Below are 11,837 nucleotides of genomic sequence, written 5' to 3'. Positions count from 1 at the left end.
CTCTCCAGCAGCAAAGTCTAGGGATGGTTGCTCTAAGCTCCTTAAAGACAGGAAGCCTCAGACTATGAATATTTCCAAGTGAGAAACTGCACATTTTCCATTAAAATAAAAATACCCCCATTTCTACGGTTTCTAGACTAAGTGCATATGAGTCAATCTCACCTGTGTTTAGTATGTGGTTAGGAAAACCTCTAAGAATAATTTTTTTTTTAGTTCGTGTCTTTTATTAACCCAAATACAATTACTTGTCTTCTGGTTTGTTGAAGCAATAGGTCAGATAACGTTTGCCACAATAATGTCTGTCAAGGTGGCTGGCCATAAAAACCCCAGCACCACATTCCTCTGAAAGGCACTCCCGACAAAGGCGACTGGTTGTGCCCTTCTCATCCACTTTGTGGTATTTCAGGACAGCCAGCTTCACCTTCTTTCTCTTACGCTTGTTTTTCTTGGGAGCGGTGTAAGACTGCTTCTTCTCCTTCTTAGCACCACCACAAAGTCTCAACACAAGATGAAGAGTGGACTCCTTTTAAACATTGTAGTCAGACAAAGTACGCCCATTCTTGTAAACATTATTTCCAGCAAAGATCAGTCTTTGCTGATCAGGAGGAATTCCTTTCTTATCCTGGATCTTGGCCCTTACGTTTTCTATGGTATCTGAGGGTTCAACCTCGAGAGTGATGGTCTTCCCCGTGAGGGTTTTCATGAAAATCTGCATCTGGGCGGGGACTCCACCGCAGATGGCGGATCGGAAAGGAAGCAAGAATAATTTTTATTTTTCTAAGTTTGGCCCCGGAACATCACCACTTGCCTGTGAAACTAATGTTTTCCAGATTCTTCTGAGATAAGCAAAACATGCATCCTTCCAGTTTGATCTGAGTTTATGGCCTCCTTTACTTTAAGGATCCATTAAGTTCTGTCATTCTCAGTCAAAGCTGCACTACACAAAGCTGAACCATCTCCAGCAGTGCTCAGGAGCCCGACCCTGTCCTTGAGGAGCGCTAGAAAAGGTTCTAGAATATGGGATACACATTCACCAGACTACGAATGCCACTTCCAACAACTCTCACCTGAGCCCAGAAAGCACAATGTGTCACTTCAAAAATCCAAGGGAAACAAGTTTATTCTCTCAAAACCTTTACAACCTAAATTTTAAAAGGTTGCAATGGCCACCTGTAACCTAAAGCTCTCATACTATACTTGATCTATTCAATAAGCACAAAAGCATCTAAAACAGACAAGACCCTATTTTAAGTTCTTTAAAATATTAGCTTACTTAATTCTTACAATAACTCTACAAGTATTATCACATAGTTGTTTTATAATGAGGAAACTGAGGCATGGAAATGCTAAGTACTTACTGGAGCTCATATAGCCAAAAATATCTGATCTGATATTTGAAGCACCCTGGCTCTTGATTAAGATTCTCTAATCTCAATCACTTTGTGACAGTATTCTGACCTTTTTATTCATTCTTTTGACTCTAGTTGTTGTTGAAGATTGGAAAGCAGTGATGTTGGGAGAGAGAAATCAGAAGAGTAATAGAGAAAAATATTTTAAATTAAGTGTCCTTTTCCAGTTACAAAAATCATTTATTCATAGCAGAAATTTAAAATTATAGAAAAAATTAAATGTCACTATTCCAGATAATTACTATTAATATTTTGTTATTAATATTCCCTTTTTTCTGTGTATCTGCAAGCAAATGTGAGTTTCAGATAATTGGAATCTTACTGCCTTTGTCCATTTTATAATAAATCATTCACATTTACATCGCTGCTGGACATTCTTGTAAACATTATTTCCAGTGGCTGCATAGCTTCAATTCATAAGTATATTCCAGAATTTATTCTAATGTTCAGTATTTAGATTGTACCTATATTTTTTTATTGTAAGTACCATCACAATAAATGTTTGAGCCTGTCTCTGATTATTTTTTTCAAGTCTATTTCTAGGAATGAAATTATTGGGTTAAAGGATATACGAGCTTTTAAGGCTTTTGATAAACTTCTTAATAAACTGCCCTCCTGAAAGACTGTAGCAGTTTTGAAGAGCAGGATAATTATTTTTTCCTGCTTCAAGCTTCTGTTTTAAATGGGGTCACACTCCATCTAAGAAACCTCCCAAGACAGGTAGCCACAGGAAATATACTTCCACACAATTCTCGTTGCCACATCTCTTCTCTAGACTGAGCCAAATTAACTGCTGTTGTATGGTAGCAAACTTCAAAAGAATCAAACAGAACAGAGCTGGGAGTGTAGGATGAAAACCTGTAAGGCTTGATTCTACTTATATGGTTTACAAAAGCAGCAACCGAATTCTGATTAGCCATCTCCAATTAACAGAATAAAATTGCATGCATTCATTTGGCATTCTCAACTCAAATATATAATACAATCTAAACAGGTAAAGCAGAGCAGAAATTCTGATTAAGAAACAAACCAATATGGTGAAGTTTTGCCCTTTTCACAATTTAACCCCTCTGGAGAGAGCTGTCACCACTTAGCGACAGCTGGTTTTGGTCAGGTGAGAATGCAATACAACTTTCCAATTCTTAAAGGGAAGCTGGGAATCTGTGAGTTTTGTGTGTGTGAAATCTTCCTATTTTAAAATATTGACAACCAAATCAATTTTTTAAAATACTGCACTAGATAGAAATTGTACTGTTTCTAGTTTAAACTCTTCAGGTTCATTCCATTTTACTGTACTTACTTAGTTTTATACCAGAATTTTCAACATAGCCAAAGGAATAGCTATAGAAGAGAAGGTTTTGTAGCCAGCAAGAGGCCCGGGAAGCCACAGAGGTATTTAAGAAGCATGGCCACCTGTCTTTCGCTCAAGTGTTGATTATCAAATAAAATGGGCTATAAAGAGGGTGGCAGCCTAGACTGAGCGAGAAAAAAAAAATGGACTTAAAAAAACTCTATTACCACCTATGGGTTTATGAATGACTGCCACTTTGAGCCTCTCTAGTTACAGCTGAAACTGTCTAGGAAGAAAACGCATATTATCTGTGACATGCTGCTGCTGGCTTACCCGTGACAGTCACTGGAAACAGGCTCCTCGTGATCTATTTTAATGTGTCTCTTGACCTATTTTTATATTCCCGCACTGAAAAGTTCAGCTGCTAACTTAAGAGCCTGAGCACGTTATTTTCCAATAAAATACATTTTTACAAGTAGCTTTCTATCCCAGTTCCCTTTTTATGGGCCCGTTTCTGTTGTACAAAGGAACTGATTGATCTCCTGAAAGTTGAGATGGAAAAAGTCTTTCAGGCATTCTCGCCCAGGAGTGGTCCCTAAATTCTGTCAGCTTGGAAATCACTTACACTCGAGGGCATGCGTGGTCTCTGATCTTAACTCACCCCCTTTTGTGGGATGAGTACCATGTCGGTTCCCAAAACAAACAGCGCTGAACAAAGCTGCCAGCCCTGGTGCGCAGGAAGAAGTGAACATATCGATTTCCATTCCTGGCCACTGGGATTGTTTCCTTAGCACCTTTCCAGGTCATTATTCACTCCGCCGCATTCCATTTCAAGAATACCATTCAGATATTGAGAAAATGTAGGTTAGTGGGCTTTTTAACGGCCCCAATGATTACTCCACCTCACTCACATTTATCTAGACTTGCCTAAAAGCCCCACAAATCCTGATTGAGGTAAAGGAGTAAAATTGATCTCATGTAACAAAAAATTAGCTGATCAGAATGGAAAGCTACTGAATTCAAATTCTCTGGTATTGGTTCCTTTACACAAAATTATCTGATGTATTGAAAAGGCCAGGATGTATACACTTCTTATTCTATGCTATTAAAAATCAAAGAAGTGGAAAAAAATGTTAAGCCTTCCTTGAGGTTTTAATCACACTTTGCTTTGCAGAAGTTCACAATGATTTATCTAACCTGTCTCCGGCTAGTTCAAGGTCAGCAGAAAAGTGGTTAGTGATATCAGGTAAGAACTCCTCCAGCAAAACCCAGGCACTACAGAAGAGTCACCAGAATTATCTTGAAATTACAAAAGAGCCAATGGCCCCCTGTGAATTTCTAAAGGAAAGGATAATTTTAAAAGGGTTTTACCTTTTTGTTGGGGGCAAGAGGGGGAGAACAACAACAAAAAACAAAGTTGTTGGTACATTTACTCAATGGAATACTCCTCTGCCATAAAAAGGAAGAATATCTTACCCTTTGCTGTATCATGGAGGGACCTGGGGAACATTATGCTAATTGAAATAAGACAGTCTGAGAAAGGCAAGTACCATATGATTTCACTCTTTGTGGAATTTAATGAACAAACTGGCCTACCAAGCATAATAGAGACAGACTCATAGATAGAGAGCAGGTAGACAGCTCTGCTGGAGAGGCGGGTATGGGGGAGTGGAGGGTTTTTCTTCATTGTTGAGAAGCTGCAATGACCTTACAAAGAAGAAATACAGAAGCAGGACCAAGGTTGTTGGGGGAAGATAATGCTTTATTTGAGTCATCCTGAGGATGTCAGATAAAAATGTGTAAGAGGTCGTTGAAAATATGGAAAACATGAAAATAAAACTTACTAAGGAGGTCAAGGCTAGAAGCAATAATTTGGCAATCACCCCCCTCTAGGTAGTTGGTAAAGCTGTGAGAATGGATGAGATTCCTCATCTGTGCCCCTCTTGTGCTCTTACCATGTGGTCCCATGTGCATGTTATTTTTCACAGATCTCTCTTCAGATAAAATGTCATTTCCTTGAGAGTAGGAATTGTGTCTTATACTTTTTTGTGTACTCTTCTCCACACCAAATATTTCCTTAATGAGAGCAGGGTTCAACAAACATGATTCATTTGTTAAATTATTAATACCTTACAGCATAGAATATTATATTCTCTTCATTCTGAATAATATTCATTTTTACACATCTGGAAATGAATGTAAGTTGTAATTGATATGGGCAGTTAATGTGAATGCAATTTTTTCCAATGATGCCATATTTTTCTGATGCACCTTATGTATCTCTAAGTATCAGAAAAAAACAACAACCCTAGACTGGAACCTGAGAAATTAGCATTTCAGTTTGACACTATACTTACATTATCTAAAACAAATAACCTACATATTAAGACTTCTTCTTATATAAAACTAGAGGCCCAGTGCATGAAATTTGTGCACTGGGGAGGGGGGGTCTCTCAGCCCAGCCTGTGCCCTCTCGCTGTCCAGGAGCCCTTGGGGGATGTCCGACTGACGGCTATTGGACATCCCGCTACCGCTGCTGTGCTCGCCAGCTTTGAGCCCAGCTTCTGGATGAGTAGTGCTCCCCCTGTAGGAGTGTACTGACCACCAGGGGGCAGCTTCTGCGTTCAGTATCTGCCCCCTCGTGGTCAGTGTGCATCATAGTGACCGGTCGTTCTGCTGTTTGGTCAATTTGCATGTTAGCCTTTTATTATATAGGATAGTCCAATGATTCTTCATTGTACATTTAAACAAAGTTGAGAATAAAATGAGCCTTGAGCTCTTTAAAAGTCAGATAACTATAGTTGTAATTAACAGAACAATTTACTGTTTTAAATTACCAGTAGAGCTTTTTTTTACTTGAAAGCAGGATCCTTAAGGATTGCATTTTCAAGAAATACTATGTTGATTTTTATGTGGAAATTTCAAGATCAAAGTAATTTATATTGGTACTGCAGATATTTAAATAATTATTTTGGCCCCCTCAGTGACTCGATCCAATATTTAATATAAAATTATGTAAAGTATTATGTGAAAATAGCACATCTTTTTAATAATGCAGTTCCTAAATCCGAGGACCCAAGCAATTCTAAGATGCATTATTAATATTTTGGAAACATTTTTGGAAAGAAGACAAATTTTCACATTAAATGTACATGTCAATTTTAAATATGTGAAAAATTAATGCAACTTAGAATTAAAGTAATAGATTAGTGAAAAGTATCATTTAGAGATTAGAAAAGTTATCGTTTTTTTTCAAATATAAGACTTAATGAACATAACCAGTAACCTGAACAAACATGTCCCGTGGGTGTGTGCCCAAAGAGCTACTCTCTCATCTCTCTAAACCTGCTGATGGAGCAGTTTGCCCCTGATTTCTTAGAGAAGATGAAAGCCTAGGCCACTTTAAGTCCCAAGCACTCTCTCAATTCCACAGCAAAAAAGTCCAACCACCTATCATAGTCTAGACTTGGCTGTACTGTCTCCTCTCCTTGAGCTAGCCTTGCTAGAGGCCAACTCCTTTTAGAAGCATTCCCATCACTGTTTCTGCAAACAAGAGGGTGGGAAATGGAAGAGAGAGAAGCAAGTTCTTACTTAAATGGCTTCATTCTAAGCTAGGTTTGCATTCTCTTAGCCTGGCAGATGTTTAAAGTTTATTCCTTCACTATTAAGTAATTTTGTGCCTTCTTCAGAGATTCCCCAACTGGGAACATTCTGTTGTTCTTTCCCAAGACACACGGGATCAATCTTCCAGCTGCTCCCACTGAGCCCATTGATGGTTAGCCATTCACCACATTCAGACTCTCTTTAGGGAGCTCACAGAACTTTCAGAATAACTATTTGGCTGGATTTCAAATGGCTCCAGATTGGATCTCTCATTTGTCCATCCTCTGATGCAAAGGTACAACTCATTCACCCTTTTCCCAGAGAAACTGGGACCAATAAAAATCTAGTCACAGCAATTCCATTGGCAAAGCAGCTATAATCAGATTCCAGTCCCCCATACTGTAACTACAGGAATCCCATCTCAAAACTCCATGGGCCTGATGGAGTGCTTTTCACTAGACATGCTTCCAACCTTCTGTCAAAGAGCAGGAGTCACTGCACAGCTTACACCAAAGAAATCATTTGCACCGATTCCTGAAAAATCTCTAACAACCTAATTCTTTTGTTACCCTTTTTTGATGAAGGTATCTTACTAGTGGAGCTATGAAACCTATTTTTAATTTATTTCCTTGAAAATTTAAATCTTGGTTTTACAACTCACGTTCAAAATTTCCATCTGTTATAACTTGATTCCTCAAATGAAACTTTCAGTTGCAGAAAGATAAACATGAAGTTATATATTATCTTAATGTCATTCTTAAATATTTCATTGGGGCAATTTCTGTTGTCTTTTAACCTTGGTTAATAAAAGACAGAAATTACTGTTTCCTTGACATTCTTCTGCAAGGAAAAAGAATCCCTGAAGAAAGAAAGGAGATAAATACAGCTTACACGTCAATAAAACTTATGATTTCAGCATAGTAGAAAAGTTTGGAAAATTGTACAGGGTCAAGTCTCAGTATTGCTAATTTAGAATGTTGCACTACAGCATAAATCCCTTTCATTCAGGCTTTCTTTAATGCAAACCAGGTTTGGAAGGAAGTGTTTAATGTTTTAATGTTTAGGAACTGAGAATGTATGAAGGAAAAATTAGTATCTCCTGATAAATAAATTATACTTAGCTGTGTAAAAGGCACTCAGTGGAGTTAATCACAAATGTTTAGGAAGGTATGCAACAATTTATACCAAACCCTCTACATATATCTGTTATGAAAATTAAAGACCTGATTATGAGAAGAACAAATACAAAAATAAATACTGGTAATATTTGCCTTATCACTTGAGCCATACAATAGTTATAAGATTGAGTGAATACAATAAAGCAATATGGGAATTTACAGCTTTAGGATTATCAGGATGGTCTATATCATGGTGCAGGGACAAAGAAGCCCAAAATCTAATTGACTTAAAACTGAACAAAGATTCTTTTCTTGTTTATATCATACTAGAAATTCGTGCACTCAGGGGGTCCCTCAGCCCAGCCTGCACCCTCTCGCAGTCTGGGAGCCCTCAGGGGATGTCCGACTGATGGCTTAGGCCTGCTCCCTGAGCCATCAGTTGGACATCTTCGGCACTGCCGCGGAGGCAGGAGAGGCTCCCACCACCACTGCTGTGCTTGCCAGCTGTGAGCCCAGCTTCTGGCTGAGCAGCACTCCCCCTGTGGGAGTGTACTGACCACCAGGGGGCAGCTCCTGCATTGAGCATCAGCCCCCTGGTGGTCAGTGCACATCATAACGACTGGTCGTTCCACCGTTTGGTCGATTTGCATATTAGCCTTTTATTATATAGGATGTCCATTGGGACCCAACAAGAAGGCCCTATCGCTCAGGGATAATTCAGTAATTATGGAAGAGTAATAATGCAGGAATAATTCTGACTGGTGGGAGTAAACATTTTCAGTGTTGTCAAGTGCTATACCTAATAGAAAGAACTCCAGAGAATCTAACATCAGTAATTAATTTCTCCACCCAGAAGTGATACATCATTTTCTCTCATGATTTATTGTCCAGAGCAAGTAACAAAATGCCATCAACCACAGGGGGATCTGGAAATACAAAGCTACTATGTGCTTAAAACTCAGGGAGCCAAAAATATTCACTAAATAATATTAAGGATGACCACAGCTTTATAGATAGGCTCTATCCACATGACAAGCAAGATGGCCACTGGCTACCCATGGTTACATCCTACCAAATAAGCAATAGTATCAGAAAAAGACAAAAGGCTATGTCTGCCCCGCCCCCCCGCCCCAAAGGAGCCTCATAGAATATTATGTAAGCTTTTGTCAAGTATCTGTGCCCATTGGACAGACTCAGTCACACTTCTTATGATGTTCTATCAAATGCATAGCTCTAACCTCCCCTCACAAGAATGGGCACATGACCCAGAGTGGCCAATCAGAACTGCCCATTATAGAACATAGTAATTCAATCCAAGATAGTGACAGGAATTAAGTCAAAACAGGAATTCAATCAAAATCATTCAGAGGACTTTCCCAATCTAAGAAGCTCTGTTGCTTCTCCGGTATCACTAGCTATAAAGATAATATAATTCTTGAAATGATGGAACCTAATTTTTGATTCACATAAATAAGCATGAGCATAAAACCAACCAAGTAGAATAAATACCTTGCAAAATATAAATAAGTACATTCTTGATGACACTGATTAAGCCCTTTCATCCAGTTACTTTTAAAGTGAGCCCTACCCTTGGACTTTTCATTTAAGTGACCCATTTACATTTCTACTGTTTTGCCTTAGAAACAAAAACAGAAGCCTCTTTATATGCAGTTCACTGAGGCAGAAATATTTCTGATGTATGTATATATAAATCCAGGTTTAAATATACTCCTTGGAAACAATTTTGAGGCATTATATTGATCATTCCTATGGAGTTTATTACTTTAAGAAGATAATAAAATGTTCCAAGTTACTAAGTAACAGAACCCTTATTAATGACAGTAATAACTTTACCTCATTCAGAAATTCCAGTTCTTGTGCAACCTAAGCTTATAAAGTAGCAAAATATTTTCTCCTAGGAAGATGAACTTTAATAGAACATAATCTATTCCTCAAACACCTGCACTTTTCTTATACTCTTCACTTTTAGAAATGGGGCAATGTTAGATGCAACATTCCAAACACTTTACAACACTGCCATCTAACTTTTTGGAATCTTAGTCAATAAGGGAATCCCCATTTATGCTTGAAGACACCAATAAATTCTAGTTTATCACTAGTTATATAATGTGCAGCTACATTATAAATGTGAAATAAAATGGAGTCTTCAGTTATAGTGGAAAAATTTTCTTGTCCCTTTTCACTTTAATGTCACATACAGTAATTAGCACCAAAGATCTGTCTTTAATTATAAATTGGTATTTGTTAATTGCTAATTACTTATTTCCATGCATTTACATAGTGTCTTAAATGTATTCTCTAAGATAGGTCATTGATACTGATATTGCTAATCACATTTAATAGCATAATGCCTAAGAGTGTGCACTCTAAAACCAGAATACTTGCGAAATCAAGATTCATTATTTGTAAGTGTGTGTCCTCAGGCAAATTACTGCACTTTTCTGTGCCTCTGCTTTCTCTTCTATGAAGTGGAAATAACAATAGCTTATTCCTAAGTGGTTGAGGAAAAGAAAATAGTCTAATAAACAGAACAGTATGTGACATGTAAGCAATCAATATATGTTAAGTATTATTTATTTTATTTCTCAATATTATTATACACTCAAATATCAGATACCCACCCCCAAATGACTTACACCTAAAAACTTATATTTCCTTAGAATCTTGCCACTAAAATCATGGGCTTCATTAATCAGCTATCTTTACATAAAAAGTTTGTGGATTCTAAAGAATACAATCAACCATGGCAGAAAATCAGATATGAACTATAAAAAGTATGTTAGCTCTTTAAACAAAGTGACCTCCCACTTTCTCTTCCTTCCTCCCTACTGAATCCTTGCTATCTCCCTCAACAGAGCCTAAAATTTTACAACAGAAATGTATCTGCATGAAGTCAGAATACCTTCAGAAAGCTGTACATACTTCTCTTTATATTGCCATTTAAAGAAAGAAAACATTATTTACATTTACATTAACATTGTATTTATATAAAATCTATATTCTCAGTGTTGACATTAATTGTTACTTATACAGTATGCACAAAATCTTAATATAAACTAATTATAACTATTGTTCTCATTCAACAATAAAACCAAGTGAAAACTCAAAAAGTTGCTAAGCCAATAAGCGGTAATTATTAGAAGCAGTAATTTAACATAACCGATGATGCTACTGCACCAAAGCGAATCCAGGAGTCTCAACCCGAAGGCTACTAACTGCAATGACACATACAGATGTTTGAGTTCTACGTTCTTCACTACTTTGTGTTTTGCTGTAACTCCACTTTCTCACCTCTTTTCTGGCAGAAAGACTGGGAGAGCTTTATTGCAATCACCTGCAGGGAAGACATTTGGCCTTCGCTTGGTATTAACTGTAGAGTTAGACTGTGCTTTTTACTTGTTAGGACCTGAAAACTGAAGCAGAGCTTCCAGACATCAAACAGCCCAAAACTCAGGCATCGAAGGTTCTAAGCAATGTCCTGTTATAAGACACATGCTCTGATTTCTTTTTAAAAATATCTTACATTTAGCTTTATCATTGAAATAAAAATAATATTCCCACAGAGAACTGTAAAAACCTGTTACACTTACTCCCAGTATGAGAAACCCTAGGTTTAGAGATTAATTATCCTTTCATACATGTGGGTTATTCCAGGAACACTGCTTTCTTCTTCCCACCCAGCTGACCGAGTAGAGGGAGAATTCATATTTTTACTGGGAGCCGTAGGACACTGAAATAGGGTGGCCAACTTGGCCCAGTTTGCCCTGTTCTCTCCCAGTTTTAGCACCATAGGTCCCATCTCCTGGGAACCTCTATAGTCCAGAGCAAACCAGGATGATTGGTCACTCTACTTTGGAGCATGAGGCACTTGATGTGTTAAAACAGGGGCTGCGTGGAAGCTGGAAAAGGGGGAGGGAATGGGGGACATCTGCAATAGTGTCAATAATTAAAAGAAAAAATATTTTTAAAACAACAGGCTGTGTCTGGCTCCACAGTGGGAGACAGAGATAAAGTCTATCACTAATAGCTTCCTCTTTACTCAATCCCCACATCTCATAAAAATCTAGTTATCTTCAGACTTCCCTACACATGTCCTGGAACCAAGAATTTAGCCCTTCCCTGGCAAGACAGCAAAGTTCTGGAGTACTCCACATACAAGCAATAGCTCCTTTAAGCACTTTTTGAGGAGGTATTCCCACCACCTGATCGGCTTCTGCCCACAGCCTTTGAATTTCCAAGATTTTTCCATTTAGCCTGCGTGCTAGAACCCAGGTGTGGGAGATTTCCTTACACATCCTCTTAGTGGGGCTTGCTTTCAGGCTTCAGACATTATAAGAAAAGAAAAACAACAACAATGTTTTATAAATATAGATACAAAAGTACTTAACAAAATAT

At 37.9% G+C, this 11,837-nt stretch overlaps 1 pseudogene; it reads right to left on the bottom strand.

Moving 5' to 3' along the window:
• Positions 1–201: 201 nt before the first annotated feature.
• LOC102429986 lies at positions 202–715 on the bottom strand (annotated as a pseudogene).
• Positions 716–11,837: the final 11,122 nt, after the last annotated feature.

This window comes from Myotis lucifugus, unplaced genomic scaffold (assembly GCF_000147115.1).
Source record: "Myotis lucifugus unplaced genomic scaffold, Myoluc2.0 scaffold_39, whole genome shotgun sequence".
Classification (NCBI taxonomy): domain Eukaryota; kingdom Metazoa; phylum Chordata; class Mammalia; order Chiroptera; family Vespertilionidae; genus Myotis; species Myotis lucifugus.
The sequence above is the reverse complement of the archived record's forward strand: the minus strand, read 5'-3'. Positions and strand labels throughout refer to the sequence as shown.